This window comes from Procambarus clarkii, chromosome 65 (assembly GCF_040958095.1).
Source record: "Procambarus clarkii isolate CNS0578487 chromosome 65, FALCON_Pclarkii_2.0, whole genome shotgun sequence".
Classification (NCBI taxonomy): domain Eukaryota; kingdom Metazoa; phylum Arthropoda; class Malacostraca; order Decapoda; family Cambaridae; genus Procambarus; species Procambarus clarkii.
In genome coordinates, this window is record NC_091214.1 from 15,690,539 (window position 1) to 15,709,655 (window position 19,117).

Below are 19,117 nucleotides of genomic sequence, written 5' to 3' on the forward strand. Positions count from 1 at the left end.
AAGGAGAGAGAGAGAGAGAGAGAGAGAGAGAGAGAGAGAGAGAGAGAGAGAGAGAGAGAGAGAGGAGAGAGAGAGAAGGAGAGAGAGAGAGAGAGAAAGAGATGAAGATCGAGACAGAGAAATAGATATAGACAGAGTCAGGGAGAGAATGTTAGACACAGAGACGTATAGATAAGGATATGCAAAGTCAGTGAGAGAATGACAGAGATAGAGCGAGGAAAGAGACAGAGATAGGCTGACACAGAGAATGTCAGAAACGAGGAGAGGCAGAGACAGGAACAGGGACAGGAGCAGAGGCACAGGGACAGACACAGACACGCACATGGAACACCGAACCTTACACACTCTCTGATATATTGTTTAATTAATAGTGATTCACTAATAAAGCTTATAATTGTATATGTTATCAAAAAGGCATAGATATGGCCACTGCTTCGCAAAGCGGGGATGTTTCTGATGGGGGAGAAAGAAACATTTGCGCAGCGCGTCCCGCGGCGTTGCGCGGGCAGTCTGGGGCCGTATAAATACGGGGGCACAGAGGGGCTCTGCCCTCACTCCGCCTGCCCTCGCCGCTGCCCTCGCAAAGCCCACCCTCCTCCCCTTTGCAAGCGGCTGTCTTTGTACCCCCGTCATGCTTTGCACAGTTGTCCCCCTTGTCTCCCCACTGCATGTGGGAAGGGGGGTGCAGCGCCGGTCCCCAAGTGTCCCGCTGTCCGCAGCTAATACTTTGCCCAGTCTAGGTGCTAGTAAGCCCTACTTGTAGTCACCCCCTTCTCCTTATTCATTAGGTCTTTACGGCCTCTTGGTCGGGTACATTATGTGTTATGTGGTCTCTCACTTATTAGTTACTCTTTGTGTCCTGCCTGTTATATCCTAGTGTTATATAATTACTACACATTTGCACTCGGCCTTAATTCTAGTACCAGTTAAGCTTTAGGTTTCTGCAGAATTAGTATCCATGTCACTATAGGCTAAGGTCTCATAATTACTACGGGTGTACCTTTTAAGTTAAATCTAGTCCTCGGACTTGGAATTGTTACTGTTAATTCCTACTTTATATATTTACATGTTCTGCAGAATTTAATCTTCAATAAACTTTAAAGCCCCATACTGCCAGTATCTTTCTCCCCCTGATCAGAAAAAAGTCGTTCTTACGTTTTAGTCACAGAGATTAGATATTAGTAAAGTAAAGTTCATTTTATTCAGGAAAGTACATAAATAGTCGATTTACAAACATAATATTGGATTTATAGATAGAGCTAGTACATACAATACCTAAAGCCACTAGTACGCATAGCGTTTCGGGCATATTATTGAGAGGAAAGATATTTATATTTAAACAATTTTTTTTTTTTACCGACGCTCTCCCTATTGATGAGAACTACAACCTAATGAAGATAAATGTTAATTTTATGTAGATACTGTAATAAACGAAAGTTTTTAATGTCATCAGAGAAGCAGAAATATAGGCAAATTTTAAATCCCTTGTCATATATATAACTGAAGTGAAAGCAAAGATATATGCATTTTGATAGTTACAAAGACAGCTCTTTAACACGGGTGGAACACGAACAAGGGGAACTTAGTACCCAAATGAGCCACAGAGATATTAGAAAGAATTTTTTCAGTGTCAGAGTAGTTAACAAATGGAATGTATTAAGCAGTGATGTGGTGGAGGCTGACTCCATACACAATTTCAAATGTAGATGTGATAGAGCCCAATAGGCTCAGGAACCTGTACACCTGTTGATTGACGGTTGAGAGTCGGGACCAAAGAACCAAAGCTCAACCCCTGCAAGCACAAATTAGGTGAGTACAACTAGGTGAATACAGCTGAGGGGCGGGACCAAACAGCTGAAGCTCAATTCCCTACGCATAACTAGGCGAGTCCATAGGAATTACCGTTTGTCCTGGCGCCATCTATGTTTTGACAGCAGTACTACTAATGTTCCCACGTTATGTGATCGCTATACGGGTGTTACGGTCAGTTGCTCTTCTATATATGTTTATGGACAACGTAGGTGATTTGAGGCAATTTGCGGCCAGAGTGAAATAGTATCCACGCGGTGAGTGATGGAGGAGGATATATACTGCTGTGTACTCGACCAGCGGGTGAGAGGTAAGTTATATCGAACAATTATGGGGAATAGATGGGTTATTTTAAGCGTAGAATGTCAGGTAACCGGTAACTACACAGATGGGGTAGTGTTTTTTTAAGTCTTTATTTACTAAAGTAAATAAATAAGAAAGTATAAAGTGGAACATTACATTATGCCTTTAGCTGAACAAGTCTACTGGTGGGGGAAGTAGACGGGTTTTATGAAGTATTTTACCTAAATATTTGTATTTGGTTAACTAGTTCAGCCGTTACCAGGGAGGGTGTTCCTTTAATCTAATCTAAAAATTCTAGCCGGACAAAGTGATTAAATAAATTGAATAGAACGAAGTGGTTTGCCAGGGTGCTTAACATTTAGTTTAGTTCACTTACTATGCAGCCCATGCTTAAAGAATGCAAGTTTATCATATTGAATTTACCGTAGTTTTACTGCATTTAATATACCGTTTTTACCCTATTTAATTATGTCGGGTGAAGGCCGGTCGTGGAAAGTTCCTAATATAACAAGCTTTAAAGGAAAAGTTTGAGTTAACTTTAACGCTTAAGTTAGTGACCAATTAGCTTAGTCTATTGTGAGGAAAGTTACTAGAATCTAACATTGCAAGTGCCATTTCTGTACTCTTTTTGAGAAACATGACTAGATACATGAATCGCATAGTTTTATTACTAAATGTTCATGGATTAGGTTGCATAGTTGAGGAAATGGTGATAAGGTTTGTGATTTTGTGTACCTTGACTTGAGCAGAGATTTTGATAGTGGCGCAAAATTGATAGGGGCTCGGATCATTGGGAATGCTGACTGAAGTTGATTAGGTCATGGCTATACCAAAGGAAATTGGTATAAATGGGGTTAAGTTGGGAGAAGTGTTGTAAGTAGTGCCTAAAAGCTCTCCTTGTACCTCTGTTATTCGCAAGATTATGGTTTAGACTGCAATAGTTGCAGAATTAGCAAATAAAAAATACCGATGCCCTATATAGTTTTGAAATGGTTAAGACTACCAGATGCAGTTTAATGCTTACAAATGTAAGGTTTGGGGGCTAGGTAAAGATTAGATGGTGTAGATTGTTAAGAGTATTAAATTTTTTGCAGGTGGTAAATTCTCCCCGAGCTGGCACTGCTCTCCAGCCTGGGATGTTGATTGGCTAGTCTTCAACTGCCTCCCAACATGGTAGTGAGGTCCTGAGCTGACATGCAGTGAGGAACGTGGAAAGCTTCCTGAATTGGCACATGGTATGCCTCCCTTTCAAACCAGCAGCTGGCACAAATGTTCCAGCTAACATCAGAATAGTGGATGAAGCCCACACTAAAATGTAAGTGGTAAGAGTAAATGGACACCCCCCCCCCCTCCCTTTTGACAGTGAACAGTTGGGAGGAAGGGGGGGGGGAGAAAGTGTGGCTTATAGTTCTATTGCTACAGAATCTTTTGCCATAAGCCAGTGGCAGTGCCTATTGGCACTTGCTATTCAGAATCATTGGAATTAGAGGGTAGAAGTTAATTGCTAAAAACCTATTAAATGTTAGGGTATGGAAGTCTATGCTTAGGCTAGTGGGTACCATATCTGCAAGTTTAGTCCTTTCAGGAATGTATTGAATAGAATGGTATGTTGAAATTGTGAAAATTGTAATGTGGGGCATTAGATCTTAAACAGCATAGTTGAGGGTGTTTTATTAATAATTTTAATGAAATATAAATCTTGTTTAGTTAACATTAAATGTTTGTTAAATAAGCTTTAATCTATAAATGTATAACACTGTTAAGGGTAATCATGAGTCAAAGTTAATTGCAGGAAAAGTTTTGTTCTAAGTGATGGTATTTTTCCCTTGAAAGTAAAAAAAAATATTCAATGTTTACTTTTTAGCTTGGTTTTAAATTTATATAGTTTTACAAAATGTGGTTTGGAAAGTGCAGAAGTCCCTCTGTGAGTTGGAAGTTAATTACTACAACTTGCCTGATTCTGTTTAAGCAAAGGTTAATCTGAATAGATTTGCATAAAAGTAAAAAAATAGTAATAACTTAAACAATATAGCATTGGCTAAAGATAAATGTAAATTGCCATTGAAGTGCAGTTGTGGATAGTTTCTCAAATGACATTTACTGAAACTTGGCAAATTGATGCCATATATATTTATATTGCTAAATTAGATCTTTACTACTACTGCTACTAGAATATGTAGGAAAGGTAAATTCCTTAAAGAAATTTTTTACATCTGAATTTGTAAAGTACTGAATGCTAATTTGAAAAGTAAAGCAAGATTGGCTTTAAATCTGAAATTAATTTGTTGAAATATTTTTCAGGTGATATGATGCATGGACTGGCTTGGAGTGAGGCTCCTTTACTCTGCAAAAGGAAATCTACAAAAGTGGTGAGTTTGAATTTGATGTTTTAGCTATATCAATGACCTAATCTTAATTCTCTTATCTAGTCCATTTATAGGTGTGTAACCATGTCCTACTGTTACAACCCACAGGGGATGATGCAGTTTGTACTGATCCTACCCCATTTCATAAAAGGGGACCAGGCAGTCCTGCAGATTTCCCTGGCTTGGCTTTTTCAGAGCTTTGCTCTACTACCCATCTAATAGATGGACTAGATTTGCATAGGTTTAGGGACCCTTAACAATGGTTACATTGTTAATTCTCACAGGGCTTGTTTGCTGAATGGGTGGATGCATCTAAAACTTTAGTGCCTGGCATGCATTGTACAGTGCTTTCAGTAAAGCATATGTACAATGTGTTGATGGCACTAAAGTGGTGGATGTAATGCACCCATTCAGGGAACAAGCTCTGCACTAAAACCAGAGGAAGGGATAGGCCTTGCTGAGCCTATCTTAAAAGATAGGCTGTTAGGATTTTTTGGGCTTGTTATTAGGCATTGGTGATAATAAAAGTAGTGTCCCTGTTTAATGTTTATTTTTCTTTTACAGGTGATTGCTCTGGAGTTGTCTTGGCCTTTTGGATCTTCTGTTCATCTAGGAGCATGTCCCACAACCTGAAACAGTAATAAATATTAGATGTATTAAAACTACTATGTAAAATTAAATAAAACAATTTTAATGAAACTACTTTATATACCTTATCCTGAAATTATGCTGGAAATTATTGTTTACTACTATTGATGCAATGTTTAAATCTGAATTTTTTACTTTGAAAATAAATACTTGGTAAAATTTACACCTATTTGTAACTTGTTACATAGGTGCATGCAAAATGCATTGAAAAGATGTAAAAGTGGACTACCTATTCAATTTACATAAACTAACAAATATTGCAAATTAGTCTGAAATATTAAAGTGGAAGAAACTTTAGTCAATATTTTAGTTTTCATATTTGAAAGTAAATTTAAAGCTATGCAACACCTAAGCTTTGTACAAATTATGATTAAATTAACAAGATTTGTTAAATTTAAAAACATTAGAAAAGTGACACTGAAGCATCTATACAACATGGTTTTCAGTCTTTGATTAAATTTAATCAAAGCTCTTAAATGATTTGTCTGCCAAACTTCAGATATTCTGAAATATTTTACCTAGATTAAACCATCATTGTTTGAAAGGGCAAAACAGATTACTGTCAATTAGTTTGACCTAACATCTGCAAGGTCCTGAAGGAATGGAATTTTTTTTGTAAAACTTTGTTTGCTAAAAACAAACCCTGCCTAATGAACCTGCTCATTTTTTTTAGAAATGGTAATTGCAACATTACCAAAGGCCATTGTTTTAATAGCCAAAGTACCAAATGAAAGACCAAGAAGCAACAAACAGGTACATGGTAGAAAGGACAAAAGAATGGTTATGAGGACCCTTTCATTTGTTAAAGAAATGACTGGGAAAAATGCTGTCATACCACAAGGGGTCTTAACCCTTGTCATATACATCACTGACATTAATCTAAATATTACCAACCACAAAAATTGCTGATAACATGTTATAAAAAAAATAAAGAATATAATATTGAGGCCTTAATGCAGATCTCTAACTCTACAAATAGTAACAAGACTGGCAATTTCTTAATATAAAACAAAAAAATCCAAGACCTTGCACGTGAGCCAGAACAATCCATATCACAACTACCACATTAAAATGAAACAACAATGAAGGTAAGGTAATTACCAAAAGAAGGCACCAAACCGGGAAGGCCATGTAGCACCATCAAAGTGCGAAATAATCAGAGGGCGCTAAATATCACCAAGAATGCCAATACGAGAACAAAAACGCATAAGGCGAACGATATCAAAAGTATCCGATTCACCTAGAATTCTATCGAGGGACAAGTGACTGCGAGGGACGGTCGGAAAGCAAGACACACGCTCGTCCTGGAAGTCAGGACATTCAACAAGGATATGCACAACTGTAAGAGGGACAACGCAATTCGGACAATAAGGAGCAGGGCGGCGCTCCATTAAGTGACCGTGGGTTAAGCGGGTATGACCAACCCACAGCCGTGCCAAAGCAGTGTCCCACCGCCGGTTACGGTGGTAGGAGGAAGGCCACGGGGACACACTAAGTTTGAGAGTACGCAGCTTGTTACCAACCACAGAGGACCAACAACCCTGCCAACGGGGAAGAATGAATAACAGGATAAAAGTCGGAATAAGGAATACCTTTACGGGAGATGGGACAAGAACGGATAGCTTCCTTAGCGGCAGCATCCGCACGCTCATTGAAACACCAATATGGCTGGGAACCCAGCAAAACTCTACTGATTTAAATTTACTAGAAATAAGAAACAGCCAATGTTGAATCTCAATGACCACCGGATGGACAGGATTAAAGGACCCTAGAGCCATGAGGGCACTACGAGAATCAACTACAACCACAAAGGAGGAATGAGAATGAGAAAGCAAGAGACGAAGAGCATAGAGAATAGCATAAAGTTCTGCCGTAAAGACGCTAGCCTCCGAAGGGAGGCGACACATGTAAGTACGGTCAGGAAAAACAACAGAGTAGCCCACACCATCCGCAGACTTAGACCCATCAGGGAAGATGGAAATAGAGTGGGAGTGCGAAGAAAAGTGCTCAAGGAAGAGGCTTTTCAGAATTGTAGGAGGGGTAAAGGCTTTAGTAATACAAGTCAAGGACGTACAAAACTTGGGAAGGGGGACTCTCCACGGAGGTAATGAAGGAACAATACGAGGAGAAACATTAGAAATATGAACAGAAAGAGAATCCTGTAAGCGAGATAACTGGACAGAAAGTGGGAGACAATGAAGAGGAACAGGAACCACAGGAGGAGGAAAAGTCAATGCACGACAGAGGCGAGAGGAAGGATGTTGGAAGGACCGCGCAAGATAGCGAAGACAGTAGCGATCACGGCAGTCCTGAAGAGAGAGAAAGCCAGTGTCAACATACAAACTAAGGGCGGGAGTCGAACGAAAGCCACCAGAGCCGAGACGCAACCCAGTATGGTGCAAAGCATCAAGACGGCGAAGAGTAGAAGGAGAAGCAGAAGAGTATGCAGGGCAACCATAATCGAGTTTAGACAGGACGAGAGAGGAGTGCAAATAGAGGAGCGTGCGCCTATCCGCTCCCCAAGAAGTATGGGACAAAACCTTAAGGAGGTTAAGGGCCTTAGAGCATTCAACTCGGAGGCAAGAGATATGGGCTGACCAAGACAAACGAGTGTCAAAGACTAACCCCAAAAGCTTCGCGGAATCCCTGTACACAATGAGATGACCATAAAGCAACAACAATGAAGTAAACGTCCTTTCAGTAAGAATCTATCATTCACTGAAAGTTGCTGCAGTTAAAAATAAAAGAAAATACAAGTCCCTAGAAATAAACAAGCAACCTTTTTGACTAAGGAAAAGAAGGTAGTTATTCTACTGTATAAATCTAAGTATTCACTTAGATAACTGTATCCAAGCATAGAGGTTCCCCCCCCCCTTCCCTTTCAGAAAAACATCTACTTTCGAAAAAGTTTAACATTGGCCAACAAAAATGATTCCAGAACTAAATTGCCTAATACCAGGAACAACTGAGAGCCATGACAAACACTGCAACCCTCTCCTACCCCCAAGTCTTATGCTATTTATGATCCAAGGTAATTTGAGATACTATACTCTACTTCCTACAGACGAGTCTAGTGAGAGGGTGATCTCCTGGCGATTAAATTGAAGCACGATACAGGTGTCAACGAACATCAGTCAGCCCACTTGTCAGCACAGTGGATAACTAATGACATCATAATCTGCAGTGTTGTATGCCTCCCTGTGGCCATTTAAATCAATAAAACACAGGGTTGTGGCAATGTTTACAGCATAAGGCAAGGTATAGAGGAATCCTGGAATGCCATGTAATGTGTAGTCCTTGAATGTGCTTTAGGCAACCAAATTGAATAACAACATTTCTGGTGTTCGGCTATATAATCCGAGTTTCTCATTCGGTATAATGTTTTAAACCTAAATAGGAATTCACTTTAAAGGTCAATTTATTTGGAAAGTGCTAACCAGATTCCAAATTACTGAGCTCTGAAAGTACTACAAGGCAAGTTTAACCGAATGAGTGTTTGCCTATCCATACCCCCATGAGGTATGTGACAACACTGAATAAAGAAAGGGTCTTTGAGCATTCACCGTGCAGGTATTTGACATGACCAATATAGCCAAGTGTTAAAGATCATTCTAAGCAGTTCTGCACAATCCATATACTATCAATTAATATAATTGTACAATGGTGCTTGGTGGATGATATTTCCTATTAAAACTCATTGGACAACTGTTTGTATTAGACATTTTAAACCTACAAATGGTAGCCCTAGATATCGCACTACAGTATTAATTACAAGATGAACAATGTAAAATCAATACCACAACAGCAAAGGATGACGGCTTTTCAACAACCGACAAACACGCAGGTCTAACACCAGCCATCCCGAGAGAGGACGTCCCAAGCATGTACACCCCACAACTTTACATCACCTTTGCTACCTCACGCGAGCACGCAACAGCATGAGGATGCCATACTCCCAAACCAACTCCATGCACTTTGAGGCTTTAACAACTCAACATTTAAAAAGTTGATTTAAAAAATCAAACACCTGAATTTTTCCCTAATTAAATTTACTAGGGAAATGCACACCAAGCCATGAAACTTACAATGAAGATAAACAAACTACACACAACTGTCACCAAACTTCCACATACCACCCCCCTCTCACTCCTGCCCTCCTTAGGTGCTCTGATTGGCTGAGCACCTGAGCCACCACCACTCACCTCTTGTTGTGAGAGCCTAAAGCATGTTTGGTTGCACTTTAAAAGTTCCCGAGTGTACTCGCCTAATTGTGAGTACCGCCTGCCCGGTTCACCATTTTGTTTTTCAATCTACCTCAATTTACCCCTTTACAGTCAAATATTATGCAAAATTCTGTTTAAGACTTGTCCCTTCTTAACTTAAATAACTGCTTTGGCCATCTGCAATCTTTCTAGGTGGGTAAAATGACTCTTGAGGCCAGAAAGGACTTATCAGACGGCGATCATAACAATACGGTACACACACAAAATCACAACCTGATATACACCAGCAGAAAATCCACTGGAGCTGTGAGGCGACGTAAACCCTTGCCCAAGGCACTGGCAGCTGCATACTCTACCACAGTATATTACTGACTTTGTAAAAGTCTTACAACCGGATTTCCCCATAAATCACAGCAAGTTTTGAGGCCCTCCTTGAGTCAACGTCTTACGTAAGACCTACAAGCACTCAGGTGAAGGCTGAAGCAGTTCAACACCATACGCCCCAACTTCAAATACACAGTTGAGAGGCGGGACCAAAACGTGATTTTCTGTGTGTGCCTGAAGTTGGGGCATACGGTCTTGCTTCACCCTTCACTTTACCCTTCACCGGCGTACTTCAGGGGTTTTATTTAATACAGTACTTGGACTGGCTTCAGTAGGGCCTCCAGACTTTTCTGTGGCTTCACAAGTGTCCACGTGAATCCCCTGCATAGCAGTGGAACTGCCTTTTCCCTTCACCTTCAATGCCTCTGCACTGGAAGTATACATCTACCACCAGCCCAGAAGAGTCAATCAGTCCTGCCACCTCTCCATACCCCCCAGGGCCTGGCACGGCCTGGTACGACTCAGAGGGCAAGCCTGGGCGCCACTGCTAACTGGCAGTTTGTCCCCACAAACAAGCAGTTAGCCGCCTTCAACTGACAGTGGTACAGCTCAACACAAAGGCACCGCCAGCCACAACGAGCAGTTTGCTAGTTGACCAGATGTCCACCTCGTGTTGACACTGGATGAGTCATCACCGCCGGACTATATAGAGCGCTGCCTCCCTGGAGAGGCAATCTCTCCCTTAGTGCTCTAGGATCACCTTCATGTCTCTAACCCGTCGTCCGCTTCCAGCCAACGTCGTGTGACTGATGCCATGGTGGTATGGTAGCTGTCTTCAGAACACCAGTACCCAGTATATCTTCATACTTTTATTCATTGCTTATAGTTTATTTTTTGCATTTAAGGTCATACTAACTTGTTCACCTTTGCATTACATGATAGTCAAGTATTGTCATGTGTTATTTTTGTTCATTACTATTTCAGTAAATTGTTTAATTATTTATTTGATAATTTTCATTTGTTTCCACCTGCAACTTACACACTGCAAGGCCAATAGCAGCATTTCTTTCATTTATGTGAGGGAGAGCCATACCATCTTGGTTCAGTATAGCTGTGATACCATAACCCGTCACACAAGATATCCAGTTGTAAGACTTTTACCATCGGTGGTGGTAGAGTATGCAACTGGCAATGCCTTTGTTACAGGTTCGCTTCATCTCACAGCCCCAGTGGATTTTCTCACACATTTGAATACATGAAACAACTTTATTTGATACATTCCAAACCAAAGTAGTGTACAGTACAGTAATTATCAAACCATCAAATGTGTGGGATAATCATAGTGCGCTAAATATCACTAACGTCGCCAATACAAGAACAAAAACGCATACAGCGAACAATATCAAAGGTATTGAATTTACCAAGAATTTTATCGAGGGACAATTGACAGTGAGGGATGGTCGGGAAGCAAGACACGTAAGTCCTGGAAGTCAGGACATGTAGAGACAACGGTTTGGACAATAAGAAGCAGGGCAGCGCTCCATTAAGTGCCCGTGAGTTAAACGTGTATGACCAATATACAACCTCGCCAGAGCCGTTTCCCACCACCGGTTACGGTGGTAGGAGGAAGGCCACGGGAACACACTACTCGTAAGAGCACGCAGTTTGTTACCAGTAACAGAAGACCAACAACCCTGACAACGGGCAAGAATGGGGAAATGAATAACTGGGTAAAAGTCATAATAAGGAATACCTTTACGGGAGATGGGACAGATACGGATAGCTTCCTTAGCGGCAGTGTCCGCACGCTCATTTAAGAACACACCAATATGGGTGGGAATCCAGCGAAATTCCACTGTCTTAAATCTACTGGAGATAAGAAACAGCCAATGTTGAATTTCAACTACCAAATGATGGACTGGATTAAAGGATTCTAGAGCCATGAGGGCACTGCAAGTGTCAACTACAAACACAGAGGAGGATTGACAGCGAGAAAAGAGTTGATGAAGAGCATAGAGAATAGCATAAAGTTCTGCCATGAAGATGCTAGTCTCCGGAGGCAGGAGACACAAAGGTGCAGTCAGGAAAAACAACAGAGTAGCCTACACCGTCTGCAGACTTAAGACCCATTGGTGAAGACGGAAATAGAGTGGAAGTGTGAAGAAAAGTGTTCAAGTAAAAGGTGATTTAGAACTGTAGGAGGGGTAAAAGTTTTAGTCATGTGGGTCAAGGCTTACAGAATTTAGGAACGGGGACCCCTCCACAGGGGCAAAGACGGAATGACACGAGGGGAAATATTGGTAACACAAACTGAAAGAGCATTTTGTAAGAGAGACAACCGTACAGAAAGAGATAGGTGGTGAAGGGGAACAGGAACCACAGGATGGGTAAAGGTCAAGGCATGACATAAGCAAGAGTGAAGGTGCTGTAAGGACCGTGCAAGGTGGAGAAGACAGTAGCGATCATGGCGATCCTGTAGAAACAGGACGCCAGTTTCAACATACAGGCTTAGGGTAGGTGTCGAAGGAAAGGTACCAGAGTTGAGCCGTAACCCAGTATGATGCAGTGTGTCCAGATGGTGAAGGGTAGAAGGAGAAGCAGACGAGTAAACAGGGCCATAATCGAGTTTAGACAGAACGAGAGAGGAATGTAAAGAGAGGAGCAGTGTCGATTAGCTCCCCAAGAAGTATGGGACATGACCTAAAGTTAGTTAAGGGCCTTAGAGCATTCAACTCGGACGTAAAAAATATGGGGCGACAAAGACAAACGAGTGTCAAAGATTAGCCCTAAAAGCTTAGCAGATTCTTTGTACAAAAGGGGATGACCCCTGTTACCTAACAGTAAATAGGTATCTGGGAGTTAGCTGTTACAGGCTGCTTCCTAGGGGGGTGCGTGTGTGGGAGAAAAAAAAATTTAGTAGTTAACCACTGAACTGCTCTGTCTCCAAATAACACCCTGGTGCACAAGAAATAAATTCTTTCCAAAAATTTTTTTTCTCTTCTTATATTGTTAAAATGCAGAGTCTGATCACGGGGAAACTAAACAAAAAATATTGTATGTGACTTACTTTAGCTGCAATGGAGCTGGGAAGTTGAGCAAATTATGGGCGCTGAGCGTTGGGGGTCTGTCGGCCCCGCCACCCCGTGCGACGGCAGTTGCTGTGAATAAAATGTTGCGCAATTATTTTGAAGTTTCTCATTCATTTCTTCCTTTTTTTGCTGTAATATTATTTAAAAGTGTGTAATTTGTGGAATTTATATAATTCAAAGTATAGAACATCACTATGCTCAAAATTATGGGCCTCATATATGCGACATATTCTACAATCAAACAGTGTTTTTGTTGTTATTACACTATATACACACATTGTATATACCCATCTACGTATGTATTCACCATAACGATCCACTATGTTGGTATGGTGAGCCCAAAAAACATGAGTGAGCTGCCACACCCTGCCAGTCCTCCCTCCCTCCTCCAACACATTACTTGCCAACATTCCTCCTCCCAAAATACTGTTATTGTGTTTATTACACTATTTACACACGTTATGTATAAGTATGTACATGTTTTATTCATGTACATACGTACATACTTGCCATCTCCTCACCTCTCTCTCTTGCCTACTTAATGCTCTTGCTTCCCTCATCTCATCACAATCGACTTTATAATGGTCCAGGACGGATCGAAATGTCGTCGTCTATTCAATTTCCAGTGTGTGGTTTGGTCAACAATGAAATCTTCATGCAAGATCTTATAAAGAAAACCCCTAGAACGAGTTTTGCAGATACGAAAGAGTTTAAGGTGAGTAGGGGATGGTTTGAGAAATTTTGAAAAAAGACGTGGTATTCATAGTGTTGTGAGGCATGGTGAGGGTGCCAGCTCAGATAAAGTAGGGGCTGAAAGATTTGTTCGTGATTTTAAAGAATTTGTAGATACTGTATTGATGGATATATTCCACAACAAGTGTTTAATTGTGAGGAGACATGGCTATTCTGGAAAAAATTGCCGAAGAGGACATACATTACCCAAGAGGAGACGTCACTGCCCGGACACAAGCTAACTTGGGCTAACTTGTGTCAGGATAGGCTAACTCTTGTGCTGTGTGGCGATTTGAAAATTAAACCCTTGCTCGTGTATCATTCCGAAAATCCAAGAGTTTTAAAAAATATATAACGTGCAGAAAAACTGTGATGTAGAGTGGTTTGCCCTGCCATCAAAAAATATCTGCAAGAGAAAAGTTTGACACTGAAGGGCCTGCTTCTCGACAATGCTCCTGCTCATCCTCCAGACTTGGAGGATGCATTGTTGGGGCCACTTTTTTTTTTTTAGGGATATTCCTGCATGGGCCCTAAGTTTCTGGCTAATGAACCAATGACATGAAGGAGGAGTTTTCAACCTACCTTGTGTTAGGTGTGCAGGGGTCAATAGGCTGAACATAATGTCAGGAGCAAAGGGGGGCGTTTGCCTCTTCAAACACAATTGTGACCATCTTCATCTCTTCGAACTATCCTAAATGCTCTCTTCACCTGTCTGACCAAATTGGGTGTCCAGACCACCTTTGAATCTGAAATTGTAAAATTAATAGTGATTTCAGAATATTCAGTCCATTTATACTAACAAAATTATATACAGTATACTGTAATTGAAATTTTATAGAATGATAAAGGCAATTTAGTAACTTTGTTAAAATGCACATGGGGGAAATACATGAAAGTAGGTTAATATGGTTTGTAAGGTTGATGGGAAATGTTTATTACTTTTATGATTTAAAAGATGTACAGTATAGCCCTAATACTCCATCCTGGGTGCATTCCACCAGGTAATGACCACAGCAAAAGTTTTCCACGAGGCTCTATTGTCACACAAACTTTTCACATTTTCAAACTTGATTCATCTTTTTCCCCCTCGTTCCAGGGGGTTTCTTTAAAAGGTCTTCATGCAAATGCCTTGGTTTCTCACAAATGATGGCCTCTGAAATGCTATCACCTGCTAACTCCTTGTTGTGTATCCAAATTAATTAAAACTTTTTAACATCCTCAAGTGTTTGTGTTCTTTGTTTCGGGATTGTTGATATGCCTTTTGCCACTTTAATGCTCATAATGTCCTTTTTCTTAGCAAGTATAGTGCATATTGTTGACAGATTTGTTGTACTGCCTAGCTAGTTCAACAACCTGTGCACCATTTTGATGTTTATGAATGCTCTCTTGTTTTTCCTCTATGGTCATTCTCACATGTGTTTTCTTGGCTTGAACCTTACCACTGGCTTTCTTGGGACTCATGGCAAGATATATCATAACAAATTTTATGTTCAAATAGCCAAAAATCCCAAAACAAATGTAATGCTTTACAAAAAATTCAGGCGCGATACTTACTAGGCAGGAGACACTGGTAAACTGAGGCGCGATCACCATGCCACCACGCGCTAGGTCAGCCCATACGTATATCAACAAACTCCTTTCCCGAGGCAAAGTTTGTAACCCGATTCAAATTTTTCGAAGAAATTAGGCTCGTAACCCGAAAAGTTCATAAATATTCATTTGTAAGCCGAGGTGTCACTATATATAACTAAAAAATTAAACTCGGGATTACTTTCAACCCCCACCCCTTTTGCTCTACTCCATCGCCACCTACCTTCACCCCCCTCTATGATGTACTCTTCCATAGACACCTACCTTTGCCCCCCTCCTCCCCTCTACTCCTCCATCATCACCTACCTTCACACCCCCTCCCTTCTCCTCCTCCATCGTCACCTTCCTTTCACCCTCCTCTATGATGTACTCTTCCATAGACACCTACGTTCACTGCATATAATGCTCCCCTCTACTCCTCCATCGTCACCTACTTTCACCCCCCCCCCCTCCGCTCTACTCCTCCAGGGTCGCAGACAATTTCATGAGCGTGAGAACTACGAGTTCTCTAACCACTCTCACACTCCTACTCTCTCACCAGTGAGGGGGAGGGAAGGAGGGAGGAAATGAAGGAAGAAAGGTGGGGGAGAGAGAATAGGCAGGGGGGAGGAGGGCCTAGATACATTTCTTCCATATAGATAGGTAGACTGAGGGAGAGCTGCTTGCCAAGAGCCCTATCAGACAGGCTTCCTATTCCTCAACCCTCCCTAATATGCCACATCCTGGTCAGGACAACTTGCTCGATTGTTATTCTTGGTGTGACTCGAGAACTGACCTCGAGGCGGGGCATGGGCATGGATTATCTCCCTGGGGCACGCACCTCCCTGCCCCAGCTCTCTCTCTCTCTCACATAATCTATCAAGGGTCTAACATGAGGTCATTGTGCCTACCAGAAGTGTATGTGTCCAAGGCTGGCCACCTGTCTGGACCATTCAAATGTATAAACACGTAATTAGTCTATTAAAATTATATATAATGCTACAATTATAAATTAATTTGTTCATGGTCATTCGTTTATCAGTATTTTAATATGAGGTATATATACGCATGTATGTATACGTTGACGTACACATATATGATTATGTGTATGGAATGATTATGATTATGTGTAATCATATATGATTATATCTAATGGAATGCATTAGTAAGTGATGTGGTGGAGGCTGACTCCATACACAGGTTCAAGTGTAGATATGATAGAGCCCAATAGGCTCAGGAACCTGTACACCTGTTGATTGACGGTTGAGAGGTGGAACTAAAGAGCCAGAGCTCAACCCCAGCAAGCACAATTAGGCGAGTATATGAACGAATGCACATGTACACTTTCAAATGAATTAAGATACCTTGAGATACACAATGACTTAGTTTAAATAGTTTAAACACATTATGGTACTGATTTTGACATGCTGATGTCTGGAAGGGAGAGGGGGTGTGGGGGGTAATTGTCTGAGGTGGAGGACCAGAGGAGGGGGTCAGTGGAAGGATGGTGGCTGGAGGGATGCCATTGTTCTAATGGTTATGAAAACAATTATTGATGGCAGGAATTCAGTGGGTGTGTACTTCACCCGCACCATCACCATACTGTGCACTGCTACAACCCCCCCCCCCCCACTCCACCCATGCTGTGCAGGGCGTATTACACATTATGGGATAACCGACTGTCTGTCCATTCCTGTCTGCTCGTTATGCTGCCCTTCCTTTTGAAAATTGTCTGCTTTATCGACTTCCTTCAAGACCACACGTTAGCCTCTTATCACGCCCTCTTACCACTCTCAGGGAGCCGGCTCTTCTATACAATAGTTACCACTCAGTCCCCAAGGTGAAAGTGTCCGGGCATATGACTTGTTACGTGTACTTATTTGCGATTCGTTTGGGCTGTCACGTGTGGTGATTAGTGTTGGGTAAGGCTAGGCCAGGTCAGGTCAGACTAGGCCAGGTCAGACTAGGCTAGGTAAGGCTAGGCCAGGTCAGGTCAGACTAGGCCAGGTCAGACTAGGCTAGGTAAGGCTAGGCCAGGGCAGGTCTGGTCAGGTCTGGCTAGGCCAGGCCAGGCCAGGCCAGGCCAGGCTAGGCAGGGTGAGAGAAGTAAAGCGGCAGGTACTTACGTTTCCGAGAAAGTAGCGGCGGTAGTATATTGTTGATTTAGATTCGACGACATCCTGAAGCTAGTAGGTGGCGGCCTCATCGCTCTCGAACTTCTTGTTGTTGTAGGGGATACGAGGCACACCCAATATCCCCCTTACATTGATCACATCGCACACTAATATTTTTACTATTTCGGACACCAGATTTGTCTGTTTCGTATATGTATAATTGTTCAATATTAAAACCACAATAGAATGCTCTTAACAGTTACAATTTTCAACTTAACAGCCATATTGACAACATCGCACACTAATATTTTTACCACTTCGGGCACCAGCTTTCGATGTTTCGCATATGTGTACGTGTTCCACATTAAAACGACAATATAATGCTATTAACAATTAAAATCTTCTATTTAACAGGCATATAGTTATTAAATAAAGTTTAGTGATGTAATAGACATAATCCGGAGTTGGTAAGGACGCCGCCCGCCAGCGTAAACACAACACACCCGAATGCCCACAAACACGATACAACGCACAAAACACAACACTTCTGTCAGTTTTTAGATAAACTACTTTTATATTTATTATGTGAGAGTTATACTTGTATAAAATGATAACTATTATAGGTAAGCGCCTAATATTTAATATTAATCAATAAAAAAGAAGTCAGAAGCCACACGCCTGTCTGTACATGTCTTTTGTGTAAAAGTATTTTGGGCGCTCATGTACTTGTGCGCTAGCTGGCGTTCACAACTGTTCTCGCCTACAAGCATTAGAATTAAACAAACGAATTTATTTTTTCATTTATATACAAGAAGAGAAGGCTACCCTTGAGTCTGTAATATTCATCTGATCACTGGTCTCCCATTTGGTCCTCATTGCTTTATCTTACTATTATTGAATGTCAATAACCGTATTATGCAATTTCAATTTCTTCTATTTCTTTCTTTATTATGCACCCCATACCCATCCCGTGGGTGGTGGTGTAAAGGATTACAGAGGCACATAATCGGTTCAGGAACTGAACCCTCTAGTTCGTTTAGCTAAGCAAATAACAATGTTTGACGCTAGTTACAAAATTATTAATGTTGAATACACATGTACACACACACTCATACACACACACACTCATACACACACACACACACACACATATATATATATATATATATATATATATATATATATATATATATATATATATATATATATATATATATATATATATGCGAACAAGCCTGAATGGTCCCACAGGACAATATGCAACTGAAAACTCACACCCCAGAAGTGACTCGAACCCATACTCCCAGATGCCACGCAACTGGTATGTACAAGACGCCTTAATCCACTTGACCATCACGACCGGACAAAATGAGGTGATAGCCGAGGCTATTTGAACCACCCCACCGCCGGCACTCGGATAGTAATCTTGGGCATAGCATTTTACCAAATCACCTCATTCTTTGGGGCACACGTGAGGAACACAAATGCGAACAAGCCTGAATGGTCCCCAGGACAATATGCAACTGAAAACTCACACCCCAGAAGTGACTCGAACCCATACTCCCAGATGCCACGCAACTGGTATGTACAAGACGCCTTAATCCACTTGACCATCACGACCGGACAAAATGAGGTGATAGCCGAGGCTATTTGAACCACCCCACCGCCGGCACTCGGATAGTAATCTTGGGCATAGCATTTTACCAAATCACCTCATTCTTTGGGTCCATTTTGAATGGTCCTGGGGACCATTCAGGCTTGTTCGCATTTGTGTTCCTCACGTGTGCCCCAAAGAATGAGGTGATTTGGTAAAATGCTATGCCCAAGATTACTATCCGAGTGCCGGCGGTGGGGTGGTTCAAATACTCTAATAGTCTAATAGGGGGTATAGGGGGTATAACTAACACAACACCTATACCCCCTATTAGACTATTTTACAG

The 19,117-nt window shown here is 41.4% G+C and overlaps 1 long non-coding RNA gene across 1 annotated transcript; it reads right to left on the minus strand.

Moving 5' to 3' along the window:
* Positions 1–5,011: 5,011 nt before the first annotated feature.
* LOC138354932 (uncharacterized) lies at positions 5,012–17,689 on the minus strand. The gene is made up of 4 exons (XR_011223731.1): positions 17,190–17,689; positions 14,077–14,240; positions 12,741–12,831; positions 5,012–5,107 (listed from the first exon to the last, which is right to left on the minus strand). It is a non-coding gene; the product is annotated as an uncharacterized lncRNA (long non-coding RNA).
* Positions 17,690–19,117: the final 1,428 nt, after the last annotated feature.